Consider the following 17,484-nt stretch of genomic DNA (forward strand, 5'->3'; position numbering starts at 1 on the left):
AGGATATTAGTCTGAAATTTTCTTTCCTCGATGTGTCTCTGTCTGGTTTAGGTATCAGGGTGATATTGGCTTCATAAAATGAGTTTGGGAGGGTTCCCTCCTCTTCTATTTCATGGAATACTTTGAGAAGTATTGGAATGAGCTCTTCTTTAAAGGTTTTGAGGAACTCGGCTGAGAACCCATCTGGTCCCGTACTTTTCTTTGTTGGTAGGCTTTTGATGACTTTTTCGATTTCATTACTTGATATTGGTCATTTAAATTGTGTATGTCCTCCTCATTTAGTTTAGGCAATTCATATGTCTCTAGAAACATGTTGTTTCGCTTCGAAATTTTCTATTTTGTTGGAGTATAGATTTTAAAATAGCTTCTAATTATGTTTTGTATTTCGATCATGTCCGTTGTGATATTTCCTTGTTCATTTCAAATTTTAGTGATTTGGGTTTTCTCTCATCTTCTCTTTGTTAGTGTGGCTAAAGGTTTATCAATTTTGTTTATTTTTTCGAAGAACCAACTATTTATTTTGTCAATTTTTTGTATTGTTTCTTTTGTTTCAATTTTGTTGATTTCAGCTCTGAGTTTAACTATTTTCTGTCTTCTACTACTTTTGGTGTTGGTCTGTTCTTCTTTTTCTAGGGCTTTGAGTTGTAGTGTTAGGTCATTTATTTGTTGAGTTCTACTTCTTTTATTGAATGCGTTCCATGAAATAAATTTTCCTCTAAGTACTGCTTTCATAGTGTCCCCAGAGATTTTGGTATGATGTTTCTTTGTTCTCATTTACCTCTAAGAATTTTTTAATTTCCTTCCTAATATCTTCTGTTATCCATTCATCATACAATAGCATATTGTTTAATCTCCAGGTGTTGGAGTAGTTTCTGTTTTTTACTCTCATTTATTTCTAACTTCAATCCATTATGATCTGATAGAATACAAGGTAGTGTCTCTATCCTCTTGTATTTACTAACATTAGCTTTGTGGCATAATATATGGTCTATTTTAGAGAAGGATCCATGTGCTGCTGAGAAGAAAGTGTATTCACTCTTGGTTGGATGGTATATTCTATAAATGTCTGTTAAGTCTAAATTATTGATTGTGTTATTGAGATCTATGGTTTCTTTTTTCAATTTTTGTTTGAAAGATCTGTCCAGTGGTGAGAGAGGTGTGTTAAAATCACCTAGTATTATAGTGTTATGGTCTATTTGGTTTCTGAAATTGAGAAGGATTTGTTTGACATACATGGATGAGCCACTGTTTGAGGCATAGATGTTTATGATTGTTATGTCTTGCTGATTTATTCTTCCCTTAAGCAGTATGAAATGTCCTTCTTTTATCCCTTCTGACTAACTTTGGCTTGACGTCCACATTATCTGGAATGAGGATGGATACTCCAGCTTTTTTGCTGAGTCCATGTGCATGGTATGTTTTTCCCCATATTTTCACCTTTAGTCTATGGGTATCTCTTTCTATGAGGTGAGTCTCTTGTAGGCAACATATTATTGGATCTTTCTTTTTAATCCAATCTGCCAGTCTATGTCTTTTGATTGATGAATTTAGGCCATTAACATTCAGGGTTATTATTGAGATATGATTTGTATTCCCAGTCATTTGGTTCATTTTTAAAATTTTATTTATTTATTTATTTTTTTGACACGACTTGGTTCCTCCTTTATTTGACAATTCCTTTAGGATAATTCCTTCCTTTGCTGATTTGCTTCTTTGTTTTTCATCTCTTCCTCATGGAATATTTTGCTGAGAATGTTCTGTAATGCTGGCTTTCTTTTTGTAAATTCCTTTAGCTTTTGTTTATCATGGAAGGATTTTATTCCATCGTCAAATTTGAAGGTAAGTTTTGCTGGGTATAAGATTCTTGGTTGGCATCTGTTTTCTTTCAGGGCTTGAAAAATGTTGTTCGAGGCCCTTCTAGCTTTTAGGATCTGGATTGAAAAATCTGCTGATATCCGTATTGGTTTTCCCCTGAATGTAATTTGGTTCTTTTCTCTCACAGCCTTTAAAATTCTGTCTTTATTTTGTATGTTATGTATTTTCATTATAATTTGCCTTGGTGTGGGTCTGTTGTAATTTTGTGCATTTGGAGTCCTATGCCTCTTGAACTTGATTTTGCATTTCATTCTTCAGATTTGGGAAATTTTCTGATATTATTTTATTGAATAGATTGTTCCTTCCTTTGGTTTGTTTCTCTAAGCCTTCCTCAATCCCAATAATTCTTAAATTTGGCCTTTTCATGATATGCCATAGTTCTTGTAGATTCTGTTCATGATTTCTTACCATCTTCTCTGTTTGTTCAACTTTGTTTTCAAGGTCAAATATTTTTTTTTTCAATAACTGAGGTTCTGTCTTCCAGGCGTTCTCTCCTATTGGTTATGCTTTCTATGGAGTTCTTAATTTGGTTTATTGTTTCCTTCATTTCAAGAATTTCTGTTTGTTTTTTTTTCAATATCTCTAACTCTTTATTGAAATGATCTTTTGCTTCCTGTATTTGCTCTTTTAACTGTCGATTGGTGTGATCATTCAATGCCTGCATTTGCTCTTTCACTTCATCATTTGCTTCCCTTATCATGTTAATTATGTACATTCTGAACTCCCTTTCTGTCATTTCTTCTGCCATGCTGTCATTGGATTTTATTGATGTAACATTCAGATTTGTTTGAGGCATTTTCTTCCCTTGTTTTCTCATATTGTTCAGGTATCAGTGGACTGCAGAGATGTTGCAGATTTCCTCTATTGACTTAAAATGTCCCTGAAGATTTCTAGTATATCCCCTCTTATCCTTCAGTAGCCTGCAGTCTTGGAGGAAGTTGATAATGCGGTGCTCCACAAGGAGGCTGCCTCTCTAGGGGTGGTGGCCTTCAGGTGGGGTATATCCCCTGCTAGTGGGCAGAGGTGCCTCCACTTGTTGACCAAAGGGGAACTAGGCTGTGGGCTGAGGCAAGGCCTGTTTGTGCCTGTGTCTCTGGTTTTACCGTCCTTGTGGGAAAACCTCACCCGGTGGGGGCACTCACCCTGTGGGGAGGTCTTGCTGGTCAGTTCCCCTCCTGGAGGTTCCCCTCAATCCACAACTACCACCTGGGCAGGGCAACCTTCCTAGGCAACGTTCCCAGGGGCCCAGACCTACCTCCTGGGCCTGGGAGCCTTGCCCTTCGCAGACGAATCTCCTTAGGCTGCCCCTCCTCAGAGAAGCTGCCCGCAGTCCTGGAACCTTCGCTCCGCCCCTCAGCTTGTCTCTGTGCAGCTCTTCCACCAAGAAGCTGCCTAGGACCCGGGACCGTGCTTTGCACCTAATCACCTGGCTATGCGACCCCTCCTCTGAGCAGCCACCTGGATCCTCATACAGATGCTCCGAGCCCCAGCAACCCACCACACACCTCTTCTCCAGGCAGCCACCCGTTGTTCTGTGTGGTAGCTTCAAGACCAAGCAACTGACTGTGCACCTCCTCCTCCTCAGGGCAGGCCCCCCCCCCCCCCCCGTTGTTCAGAAGGTTGCTCTGAGTCCAAACAGCTCAACGCGCAGCTCTTCCTCTGGGCAGCCGCCGGAGCCCTGGTCAGTTGCTCCGAGTCCAAGCGCTGTGCTGGGCGGCCTCCTCTACAAAGCTCCCAGTTGTCCGAGTTCACTGCTCCAGTGGGGGGAGTGGTGTCTCGTTGGGCAACTCTACTTCACAAAGTTCCCTGCGTTACGGGACTACCGCCCCATCCGGGACGCCTCCCCAACGGGAGAGACTCACCCGGCGGCTTTGAATTGGTCCCGTGTCTCTCAATATCTCCTCTTTTGAATCCTGAACCCTGGAGCAACATGAAATGCAGCCACACTCTAATCCGCCATCTTGAAACCCCAGATTTCAACCTTAAACTCTAGAAAGAATGCCCTCGAGGTAATTAATTGTCAGGGCAGCGCTTTTTGTTGCTTCCACCTGGAGTTGAGGTCAAGAAAGACAAGTTTCCTATAATATTCACACTGCACCATATGCAGGCATTGACTTCCTCAACAGGACCCTAAATTCAAGAAATAAAACCAAGAATCAATAAATGGGATGCCATCGAATTAAAAAGCTTCTGCACAGCAATGGAAAAGATAAAGAGCATGAAGAGAGAGCCTACAGAATGGGAGAAAATCTTTGATAGCTATCCTCTGATAAGGAATTAATATCCAGAATATATAAAGAACTCAAAAAATTTACATTAAAAAAACCCCAAACATATGACCCAATCAATAAATGGACAAAAGAACTAAAGCAGACATTTCTCAACAGAAGAAATACAAATGGCCAAAAAATACATGAAAAAATACTCAACTTCTCTATCTATGAGGGAAATGCAAATCAAAATTACACTAAGATTTCATCTCCCACCAGTCAGAATGGCAAGTATCAAGAACACAAATAATAATAAATGCTATCGAAGTTGTGGAGGAAAAAGTACACTGATACATTGTTGGTGGGACAGAAAATTAATAAATCACTCTGGAAAGCATTATGGAGATTCCTCAAAAAATTAGGAATGGAGCCACCATATAACCTAGTTATCCCACTCCTTGGTATATATCCAAAAGAACTAAAATCAGCATATTATAATGAGCAGCCACATCAATGTTTATAGCAGCTTCAATAGCTAAGCTATGGAACCAACCCAGGTGCCCTTCAACAGATGAATGGATAAAGAAAATGTGATGTATATACACAATGGAGTTTTACTCGACCATAAAAAGGAATGAAATTTATGGCATTTGTCAGTAAAAGGATGGAACTGGAGAACGTTAAGCTAAGTGAAATAAGCCAGGCTCAAAAAATCAGAGGTTGAATGTTTTGTTTCATATGCAGAAGTTAGAGTAAATAAGGGGAAAATGGAGGGGGTTTGCTGTCATAAAGATATAGGCAAGATCAGTAGAGCAGAAGAAGTTAGGGAGAAAGAGGAGGGACAGAGAAAGGGAGGAAACGTGGAATGAATTTAACAAAATCATGCTATCTGCATATATAAATATACCACTGTAAATTTCACCTTTATGCATATGTATGAACACCAATCAAAAACAAATAAATGAGTGGAAGGAAGATCAGCAGAGTAGAGTTTGGAAAATGGGGTGAGGGAAGAAGGGAGGAAAGGTGGGAGCACCAGGGACTGAAATTAAGAAAATCAAATTCCAGGCATGTATGATTTTGTCAAAATGAAACCACCTATTAAGTATAATTATAATGCTCCAATAAAAAAAGAAAAAGAAAGACAAGTTTCTTTGTAGTCTATCAGTGCTGAAGGGCAGATATTATTCTCTGGATTTCCCTTTCACTGGAGTGTAGTTAGTCAAAGTTCCCAGCCTTTTGAGAGGGTTTGGATTCAATATCATGCCTCTAGGAGCCCAGGGTCTTATCTCCTGGTCATTTATGAAGAGCATTTCTCTCACCTTCTTCAGGGGATTCTGATTGGTTTTATTTTCCAAATTTTATGAACCTCTGGGGATTACCCTTCCAGCTCAGCTCAGTTCAGGTGTTTTATACAATGAAGATTCTCAGTCTCTCTACTCCTTGCTGCAGAAAATGGAAATCTACCACTTACCTAACAAGTCTAACCTGGAACTTGTTGACATCAGACCACTTTGAAGCACAAAATTTCCTGTGTCATAATTTCATATAATTCTTAAATATTTTATTAAATGTGAATATTTTCCAGTCTTCAGAATTGATGTGAGGATTACATGAGATAACGTATGTGAAGTTTTTAGCATTTTAGACATATAGTAAACAAATAGTAGCTTAACATTAAAACATGAAAACATTAACAAATAAGTGGAGTATTAGGAGGAAAATACAAACTACAAGTACTACAAACTGGTGATAAGATTTGCTTCCAAAGAGGGGAACTAAATGACTGGAAACAAAAAATAGAGGAGACTTAATTTTTCCCATAAACACTTTGGTACCTTTTGAATTTTGAACTAGATGCATATATTTCTTATTCAGAAGTTATGTTTAAATTTTTAAATTATGATTAAATTTAATAAAACAAAAATTATAAACCAACCAAATCTGACTTACAGAGCTAAATATGAGATAGCATGACATTAACAATGATTTTCTATTTTTATGCCATATATATAATAAATATATATAAATAAATATGAAGTTTTATAATAAACATGCTCATATAGAAATGAAAGCCTCAAAATTCACCTAGATATATGCCCTTATGGATATAAAAATAATTAAAACTTTATTTTTACCTATGTATGATGGAACTAAGGTAGCATTAGCTTAAATATAATCAGTGAACAACTTGGTTTAATTTGATGTAAAGGGCAACAATAAAAAAACTCTAAAAGAAAGCAACTTACTTCAAATGCTGAACCTGAAAGATAACAGAAATACTTTATAGCTATAAATTACACTCTGTGCTTTGAGTGTTTTAGAGGAGATATTTAGTCTTAGAGTTGAAAACAATAATTGTCAAGACATGAGAAAAATGAGACATTGTTGTTGAAGATTCTCATAAAGCAACAACTGCTTTTTTTTAAAAAGGCTTACATCAAAATTCCTTTGTATGTTGTGGTACTGATGCTATTTACAATAAACATACTAATGTATTCTTAAAATTGTGCCACGGTTGGAACATTTTCCTATGAAATATGAGGCTATTAAAAGGAAATATTATAGCAACATCCTAAATACCCAACATCCTTCCAGGGAGTCACCCAATACAGCTGAGAGGAAGCCACTGTGCATAACTGGACTATTGCAATTTGCCTTAATTTTATGGTCCCTGGGCATTTAGGCGATGTGACATTCTGTTGTCTTCATCTCCCCCTCCATTGGCCCACATCAAGGTTTCTCAGTCTTGGCACTGCTGACATTTTGGCTTGATAATACTCTGTTGTGGGGTGCTCTCCTGTACATCATGAGGTGTAGCAGCATCCCTAGTCTCCTTGCATTAGACACCCATAGCGTCCCCCTCTGCAGCTGTGACAGCTGAAACTATCCCCAGATAGGAGCAAGGGTTCCTTGAGGGGACAAAAATGCTCTCAATTGAGAACCACTGTTCTACAACCTGATAAATTCTTAGGTCTGATCCTGGATTGGTGCAAAAAGTTTCAAGACTGGGAACAGATAACTGCTATGTTTTGGATATGTTTGTTCCGCAGAGGCTCATATGCTGGAAGTCGGGTTCTCCGTACAGCAGAGTGGAGGTGGTGGAAACTTCAAAAGGCAGGGCTTAGTGGAAGATAATTAGGTCCTGGGGCCCGTTCTCCCCAGGCACACAGATTAGTACTGTCTGGCAGGAGTGCTCAGGTGTGGAAGGAGCATATGAATTCCCAAGAGAGTGGGTTGTTAAAAACAGTGAATCTGGTCCCTCTCCACTTTCTCAACTCCTTTTTCTTCTGGTTACCCTCCTATCATTCCTCTCAGCTTACTCTGTAGAGAATAAAAAGAAAGAAATATGAACAAAATTGAGTTGAAAAAATCAAAAGTGACTGACAAAACATGCCCTCTTGATTGGCATTATTGCTCTGTTTATTAATTTACAAGGTACTGTGCTTTCGGCTGCTCTCCTTATCTTCCCTCTACTATTAAGGTCCTAGGTTGTTTGACAAACCAACATTTGAGTTAGGTTGTTCAGAAAACTGAACCTTAATGATGTGTTTCCAAAAGAATTTAACCAATTTTCAATATGGAAGCTGGATCTGGGATGCAAACACTTAGATGGCAACAGCTCCCTCGTGCTGGAACAGTATGTGACAGTCCCCCTCTTTCTGTTCCTTCCTCATGCTGCTTCTGGTGAGGAATTGGCTTGCTACTGTCGGCAGAGCTGTATTCAATCAGAACAACCTGGCGGAGTTACAGGAGCAGACTGGCCCTCCATTTGCTGTAAGCATCCCAGACCACACCTAGACAATGCCACCTACTTCCCTGACCCTGACCCTTTATGACACTGCCAATTTCCCCATTTATTGTCATGTCTCAGTTTTAATTTCTTTTTCTTCACTGATTTATATTTAAACCTGTCTGTTCCCTATAAATGTGAAAGTGTCCAACCAACTGGAAATTTATTTATCTATCTATCTATCTATCTATCTATCTATCTATCTATCTATCACCTATCTATCTATCTCCACATATACACCTTTCCCTGTCCCCCCTTTTGCAGTACTAGGGGCTGAACCCAGGAGTACTTTACCACTAAGCCACATACACAGCACTTTTCTAATTTTATTCTAATTTTATTCACCAAACTCACCCAGGCTCATCTTGAACTCCCACCTCAGTTCCCCAAGCTGGGATTACAAGCATGTGCCACCACACCAAGTTTCATGTTTATAATTTACATTTCTCTTTATACTTTCTTCAACTAAGGAAAGAATGTATGATGGTTCCTGAAAAAAAAAATTCAATCTTTTTTGATTTCAGAAAGAATCACATTCACAGAAATTTTGCAAGTTCTTCTGCCATATCAGTAACTTAGAGGCATTGGATTGATTATAGTAGAGAGTTTCAGCAACCTGGTAATTTTCATATTCTAAGAAAAAGTAAATAAAAGTAAGGGAATAACAAGTTTGGAGATAAAAAAAAATTTTATAAGATTAAGCAATTGTTAAGGAACTGTTAAGCACTTGTTAAGGAAAGAGTATATCCAGTTACAATTTTTAAAGTCAGACTTTCAAGATTTTCTCATTAAGCCTTGCTTTTAGCTTAAGTCAGTTTTCATGAATGTGTACTGAATTTCAATTTATCATTAGGTCTGTCATTAACTAGAACATCATTACCTCAGAGGAAAACTTCACTAATAACCCCAAGAGAAGTCTGATAAACTAAGACTCCTTTAAAAAATTATTTTTGTTCTAATTAGTTATATGTGCCAGCAGAATGCATTTTGACTTATTGTACACAAATGGAGCACAACTTCTCATTCCTCTGGCTGTACATAGTACAGAGTCACACCAGTAGTATAAAAACATGTATATAGGGTATTAATGTCTGTCTTATTCTACCATCCTTTCCATCCCTACTGCCCCACCCCTACCCTCACTCCCCTCTGCACAATGCAAAATTCCTTCATTCTTCCCTACTCCCACCCCTGACTATGGATCAGAAACTGCTTATCAGAGAAAAAATTTGGCCTTTGTTTTTTGGGGGATTGGCCTATTTCACTTATGATATTTTCCAGCTCCATCCATTTATCTGCAAATGCCATAATTTCATTCTTCTTTAAGGCCGAGTAATATTCCATTATGTATATATACCACATTTTCTTTATCCATTCATCTGTTGAAAGGCACCAAGTTTGGTTCCATAGTTTAGCTATTGTGAATTTAATTGAACTGCTGCTATAAACTGAAAGCTCAGGTAGGTTTTACTTCTCCTGCTATTGGTTCCTTTATCACAGAGCCGAAAGTGGGGGAGCTACACCTTCATCCTATATTCTCTGCGATATGTAATTTACCTATGTGGAGGAAGAGAATGTGGGAAAACTGCTGGTTTGTGGTACTATACAATTTGTCAAAACATCAAAGTCAAACATAGGAAAATGTTTTGGTTTTCAGGATAAAAGTGAAATTTATTTATCTTTTAAAAGAGGAGAATTTTAATTTATAAACATAAAACAGAAGACAAAAAGAGAAAAAAAAAAAAAAACTCAGGCTAAGATGTCCACAGATGGCTAGAGCAGAGCCAGTTCCAACAGATGTGCAGGAATCTTGTAGACAAATCTACCTTGTAGTAATTATGGGCACATGGAAAATCTAGATATATAATTCTCAGGTCTTGAACATGCCAGAAAACTTTCAAAGGTTGCCTGCCAACTCATTTGAAAAGGAGCATGTGTTAGTCCTAGACTCCAGGGTAAATCGTTAGGAAAGAAAGATGTTTCTTTTAACCCAGACCTTTGCAAAAGATGCTTTTCTGAATCATAATACCCATCCCACACCCAGTGCCCTTGTTCCCACCTCTTCCTCAGTAAAGGAGGGGTAGCACTGGGGAAGGATGTGGCCTCAGTTGTGTGGTTTCTCTCATCCTGACCAATTGTGGACTCCATCATTTCAAACTGGGCAGAAATTAGGACATTAATCACACAGCAGTCTTGCTTCAAAGATCTCAAAAGAATTTTCAAGTAGCAAAAATTCAAGTAATTTTATCATTTACATAGCTAAAAGTACTATAACTGGAGGTGACTGTAGTCTTTGGCTTCTAAGTAGAGGAACTTTGACCTTACCCAGGGAAAGTTGAGCCTAGGTAAGAGGACCAAGAGGATTGGTTTTCTCCAAATGAAAAAAAACTATTAAGTTGAGCTCAGTAAACCCAGAGATATTTTTCTCACTCTCTGTTGTCCTTGTTAGGATGCCCAAAATATATTCCAGTGAATCTGGACATCTGGAAGGACCAGATTTGTAAGGTTCTGATAAGTATGTGAGACAGGAGCACATGAAGAACCAAAGACAAATCTCTTCTGCTGCTGCTTTTTCTACATCATTTGCTTTCTCCTTCCTGCCGTATATCCCATCACTTTAAAGTGGGGACTCTAAATCTATTTTATAGTTAGAAATTTTGAATTTCTTTTGAAATTTTTTTGAAATTTTGGGCTATTTTGAAATAAATTAAAATTCTCCATTTAAGAAAGGAAAAAGGTTGACTGATTCCCCATCCAATGGGAAATGAAGCCCAGAGCATCATTTCTACAGCATGAAGTAGTTTGGTGTAAGCCGTGACATAGTTGACCTGGACACCTGCCCAGTAAATGGTATAGTTTTGTTCCAGATATTTGACTTTGGAGAAATAGTTGATGTTTTCCATTATAGCACTGCTTAATTGTATATGCCCTGAGGGCAGTTGTCTCTGCAAGTTCATTGTAAATTATGTTGGCATTTTATAAGGTGTGGTACTATGCATGGGAAAGCCACAAAGCCCAGAGATGTCAGAGTTAATCTGTCAAAGTTGAATTTCAAGTCCTTGCTGCAAGCTCCTTCAGCATAAGCAAACTCACATTCTTTTCAAAAGAGCAACAGAACCCAAAACCACAGGGTAACTCAGTGCATTGCTGAATTTTTTAATTTTAAAGATATTTGCATTCATCTTCACCAGTGTTGGTGGAGATAAATTTCTTAGGTAAGTGGATGAATAATTTTCAACCTTTCTTCAAAATGTAATTGTCCTAAATATATAAAAATCTTAAGAATGGATAATGAGAAAAGTATAAACATGCAACTCTATCTAGTTCCTGAGAAACAAACAGTGTTTATACCACAGCATTATGGCACAGAGGTGATTTTTATTCTTTTCCTAAAACATAACCTAAACCATAAAATTATTCACAAAATAAACTGAGCCATCATTTATCAATTCTATCAGACACTTAAAATATTTCACTCATTTGCAGAATGTGTCCATTAGTAGGAAAAATTATACATTCTGCTATAACACTCAACATCATTTTTCCCTGCTGCCAAAGATGAAAACAGAGTTTACTTTTACTGCAGAAAACACATTATAATCTCATTCTATCAAAGGCCAAACTTCAGAATTTTATCCCTGAGATAAGAAATTTTCTTTCATTTATTTCACATGTACTGCAATGCGCAGGAATAAGCAGCCAGGGTAAAACTAAAACTTCCCCTGGTTTGTGTAATATGACCCTTAAAAATGAGTGTCCCTAGAAGAAGACCCACATATCCAGCATGCTATCTGAGATGGATGCAAAAGAAAAGAAATAAAATTATAAGGAGAGCGAGACCCATGAAAGAAACCAAATTATGAAGAAATGCACAGCAAAAGGCTCCGAAGACTTTCATTTTCTCTTTTCCTTGGGACTGTGGAGCGTTGTAGTCTGAACCAGGACCAGGTTGGCTGACAGAAGCCTTCTCCTCCCCTGCATAGGTGACCAGTTGCTGCCATTAGTCACACTGCTACTCTTGCTTCACGTTTGCACACAAACTCAACTGCTGATCAAGGTTCTGTTCCTGTGGCCTCTGGTGTGCTAAGAGAGCATACAGAGGAAAGAGAAAGGACAGACTGATCTTAAGGAAACACAGTGAAATGTCTGAGAGGTGGCCTTTAGAAAGTAACATCCCGCCTTCATTTGTCAGTCTCTTCAGGCAGTCATAAACATTCTCCAATCCGACTGTCTTCCTCCATCCCATAGGATCTTGTAGACCTCAAGAGCAGCACATATCACACTTGGTGTTTCTGCTCATTCATTTGCCTGCTTTCCTACATTTGTTAGATTTCTTAAGGGACCACCTGTCTTGTTCATCATTGTCTCTCCAGCACCTGAAAAAGCATCTGCACATGTCAGTTGTTAAATATGTATGAGATGAATGAATGATCAAGTGCAAAAATGAGTTGCTAACCTGAGTTGAACTCATCGCTATTCTTCCTTGTATGCTTAGGATCAGGCACAATTCCTGTTTCAGCAGGGTCTTAATATAAATTAACAGGTAAGGAGTATCCAACTCTCTGGTGGGATTAGACCAGTCTGAGTCCCAGCTTTGCCACTCATGAACTATGTGAGCTAGAACAAAGTACTTTAAATCTCCATGCTTTAGTTTTCTCACCTTATAAAATGGGTTAATGACAGATTAATCAGGTAACACATGTGATAAAGACCTTGGCACAGCCCCTGGCATGCACAGGGACTCAATTAAATACTAGCAAATCCTACACTACAGGATATATGACTGATGTTAGTCAATTCTTCACTCTATATTTATCTTGAATATTTAATTTTTTTTTGGATACAATACAGGATTTATTGGGTGTGTGTGAGATTAAGAAGGGGACAGCACATTGGACACCCTCATGAATGCAGGGCCCCCCACTTGTCCAGGGGACCACGATTGGGGATGTATTTGACCCCACAGCCATCAGGAATGAGCCGCTTCTCAACCACTATGTCTTCAAACTCATCAGCATTATACTTGGTAAAGCCTCACTTCTTTGCAATATGGATCTTCTGGCGGATGGGGAACTTGAACTTGGCCCTGTGGAGGGCCTCAATCACGTGTTCCCTGTTCTGCAGTTTGGTGCGGATGGACATGATGACTTGGCCAATGTGAAGCCTGGCCACTGTGCCCTGGGGTTTCCCAAAGGCACCCCGCGTACCTGTCTGGGGCCTGTCAGTCACAGCACTGGATAACATCTTGTTGACCCCAATGACATGGAAAGGGTGGAGCCGCACTCGGATATGAAAGCCGTCTTTCCCACAACTTTTTACCGTGTACTTGTTGGCACAAATAGGAGCAGCCTCCAAGGCTTCAGAGGACAGCAGCTCATATTCATCAGACACCATGTAGCCACAGAGTGGGAACTCATCCACTTTTGCCTTTTTCCACCCAAGGTCAAGGATGCATATATTTGTATCAGGGGCACCCCCGCAGAAACGAGGCTTTGGGTATGACTTGTTTTTACAATACCGTTAACACGGACGCGGCAGCGGCCCATGGCGACACCAGGATCTTCGGTGGCGCGCCGAAGGAAAAGAGCTGAATATTTAATTTTTAAGGTCTAAAATTCTGGCAGAGAAAGGCTGATGTGATAATAATATGCCTTATATATCTGCTACACTATCCATGAAATAGTTATGTAAAATGAATTATCCTCAGATCAAGGCACCACTGGCGATATAACTCAGGAATAGAGTGCTTGTCTAGCAAGCATGAAGCCCTGGGCTCAATCCCCAGTGATGCAAAAATACTTAAAATTTGCCATTTTAAAATCAAGATACTGCGATTGACACAAACACTTATTGACTAGATGTTCATTTAAGTGGCCCCACTGTTCACATGGTCACCATACATTTCCTTAACCCTCTACCCACCAAATCCTTCCTATGAGCCAATGCAGCCGTGTTATCATCTCACAGTTTAAGTTTACCACTTTATTTTTTATCTTAAAGGCATTTTCAAGGCTTCATACAGGGGAACATTAACTTTATAATATTCTTGTACCTGACAGAGAAAATGTTGTTCTTGGTTCTTGTGGTTCTGGGTTCTGAAGTTTAAGCTAAAGTAATATGGCCTAAGATAGCAAATATTTTGTAGGGAAATATGCAACTAGCTGTAGAATCATCCTAGCCCACAGACTGGGTCTACCTTAACTAGTTGGGTGTACTTGAGTTCAACTTCTCTGAGTTACTATGTCTTTATAAAGTGTTGGTTACAGTCTCTACTTCCCTTAACTCACATAACCTTTGTGAAAATAAAATATTATCATATGCCTAAAACAATTGGGGAATGCATAAGGCAAATGTTGAATCTTAAATCCTACACCTGGGTATCAATACTCATTGTTTCTGGCAGAGAAAATGTGTATATATGTACATCATGGAATATTACTCAGCCATAAATAAGAATGAAATTATGGCATTTGCTGGTAAATGAATGGGAACCGGAGACTATCATGTTAAGTGAAATAAGCCAATCCTGAAAAAACTAAGGCCAAATGTTCTCTCTGATATGTGGATGCTAACACACAATAAGGGGAATAGAAGTTCATTGGATTAGAAAAGGCAGAATGAAGAGTAGGGAAGGGGTATGGGAAGAGGAAAGACAGTAGAATAAATTGGACATAAACTTTCCTATATTCATATATGAATACATGACCAGTGCAACTTCACTTCAAGTACAACCACAAGAATGGGATCCTAAGTTATACTCCATCTATGTATAATATGTCAAAATACACTCTTCTGTCATTTATATCTAAAAAGAACAAATAAAAAAATTTAAATGTTGGCAGAACATAAACAAATGTTGCCACAGTTTACTTTAGTGAGTTTTTTTTTTCTCAGTTGCCACAAAAATTAGTTCTCCAAGTAATCAAACGTGGTTTTAATACTTGGAAAATAGGAAAGATATAATGCTCTAAATTGCTCTAATCTCATATTGCAGCCTGGGGTGGGAGTTTCTATATCAAGAAATCAAGTATTCTGTTCTTTGTGCTAACCACTGCATTAAGAAGGCTTTGCCTCATGTATGTAGAGAAAGGAATCCAGACATGAGGGACTGACACAAATAAGCCACCTCTTTTCTCAGAACTGAATCTCTTGAATATCCAAATTGAATATACATGATTTAGCACAGAGGGAAAAAAAAGGAATTTACATTTATTAGTGGTAGCATCAAAAATGTGAAGCTTTGCTAACTTTCCTTGAAGGAAGGATCTCTCTAGAGAGCTAGTGTTGAAATGCATACAGATCTCATGGAACCTCACATTCACATTGCCTTTGCCTACTGCAGATAATGCCTGAGCTATAATTGAGTCTGAGATCGTCATAGGTCCTAGAAGGGCTTTTATTGTCTGTCCCAGTCAAATAAAAACAGCAGCAACTGAGAGAACATGGGAGAAAATCCAACAGCTACCCTCTGGCAGTGGCCATTAATCAGTGTCTCAGAGGCTAGGTATGCCACCCGCCTACAGGACCATTAAGTATTTCAGCTTAAATAGAGATTCTGTTTTTCTCTTGGAATACCAGCAGAGACAAGTAATTAATTTATTGACTGATTAATGGTCTACGTTCAACTCTGTTGTCAGAGATAATCATTTAGTCGTGTTTAATGAGATGCTCTGCTTCTCATTAGGATCATTCATAAATAAAATGGATTTCACACAATTTTCACCTCCTAGAGATCTAAACCAAGTCAACATTTCCTGGAAACAAAAACTTGGAAAGGAATTTAGAAAAATAGAGTTAATTCATCAAATTATGATTTTTTTTGTCCCCTGGAATTAAAAATGACTGAAATCCAAGAAGTGTGTACAAAATAATCCATTGGGAGATAAAATGAAAGTACTAGAATTTCCTTTTGTATTTCTTTTAAATCTAAAATATATATGTATGTGTATATATATGTGTGTATATACACACACACATATATAAAAAATTGTGTGTGAGTACATATGTGTGTGTGTGTCTGTGCGTGTGTAAGAGAGAGAGAGAGAGAGAGAAATTGCCCTCAACACATTGATGTACTGAGTTCTCACTATGACGGTGTTGCATGGTCATTTGTCACAAGGTATGCTGAGGTTTTCCATAATGTCACAGTATCCTTATGTATTGGTTCAACTTCACATTCAAAGTATATTCACTGAGAGTCTTCTATGTGCTAGATCTCATTCTGGGTCATTGAAACACCTCTATATTTCTGATCAAATGGAAAATACATTCTATAAGAGTAATGGACTCAGTTAAGTGGATGTAGGAATTATATTATTTAGTTTTAACTAGTTTAATTCTCACAAAAATAGACAAGTAAATAAAAAACAATCCTGAAAAGTATATTTTGAGGACAATGCTGACAACAATGTGGCAAGCTTTTCCTTATGGAGGAGGAATCTCTATGTAGAGGTTCTGGTCTTAGTGCAGAATTTTCATGAGTCTGAGGTTATTCTAAAGAGGCAGTTGTGACAAAAGAAATAGCCCTTCCAAATTCAAAATAAATAAGAAGACTATCCAAACTGTGATTGGGATACGCTTTTACTGAGTGAGCACCATCTTACATGTATATTATCCTTGAGTATAAACTAGTATGAAGCTATTTCTATTACCAAGAAATAAAAAAACAAACATCCTGAACAAAAAAGAATTTCTACATTTTTTCAGCAATATTTAAAAACATGCAGACTTCAAATTTGTTACTTATATGAAATACAATTCTATTTGATTCAGTCATAAGAACAGTTGACTGGTAAGATAAAAATCAAAATTTACTTGCCACATTATAATAAAACACTAAGCACAATTAGAGGATGAGATTGAAATATTCATTTCACAACTGTGGACTCCCATAAATGAAAGTCACTGTCACTCTGAGGCACTGTGATTAATGAAGGATTGGTTCCAATCAGATATTTGTGGGATACTTTCAACTTTGACATTTCTAAAACCAAACACCAAAATAAACTAAACTTAGAATAAGACCTTCAATGTGTGATTTTGAAATGTGTTAAAATAAGTTTTTCAGCAGTAATGAAGCACATTCTATTGATTTATTGTCATTAATAATATTCTAGTGAGAGGTAAATATTTTGTACCTTTAATGAATACTATTGCTTTAAAATATTACTTAATTCATCTTTAAGTCTATTTTACCTATTTTATAATGTAATATATTAGTTCTGATACTCTTTGCATGTAATTTATAAACAAGTAAGAGAATATATATTGGAAATGCATACTTTGAGTTTTTTCTTTTTGCCTGCACATTCACAAAAGGTTGGAGACTCCCAGTCTCTCTGGCATCTACAGAGATGAATTTGTGTATCATTGTTTCCTGATATGGTGTTTAACTGAATACTGGGTCCCTAGGTGACCTCCCTCAGTGCTACAGTTGTGAATGCCATTCAGCCACTCATCATCCTCAGTCAGTCCCAAAGGTCTTCCTCACTCAGATTCAAACATCCAACTGCTTACTTGAGGAAATCAACTCATGGTCTAGGAGCCCTCTCTAATTAGCATGTCCAAAAGAAAACTAATGATTTCTGTCTGCAACACTGCTTTGCT

General features: G+C 37.8%; 1 pseudogene; it reads right to left on the reverse strand.

Moving 5' to 3' along the window:
- Positions 1 to 12,707: 12,707 nt before the first annotated feature.
- Positions 12,708 to 15,257, reverse strand: LOC124991301 (60S ribosomal protein L10-like; annotated as a pseudogene).
- Positions 15,258 to 17,484: the final 2,227 nt, after the last annotated feature.

Source organism: Sciurus carolinensis, chromosome 8 (assembly GCF_902686445.1).
Source record: "Sciurus carolinensis chromosome 8, mSciCar1.2, whole genome shotgun sequence".
NCBI classification, from domain to species: Eukaryota; Metazoa; Chordata; class Mammalia; order Rodentia; family Sciuridae; genus Sciurus; species Sciurus carolinensis.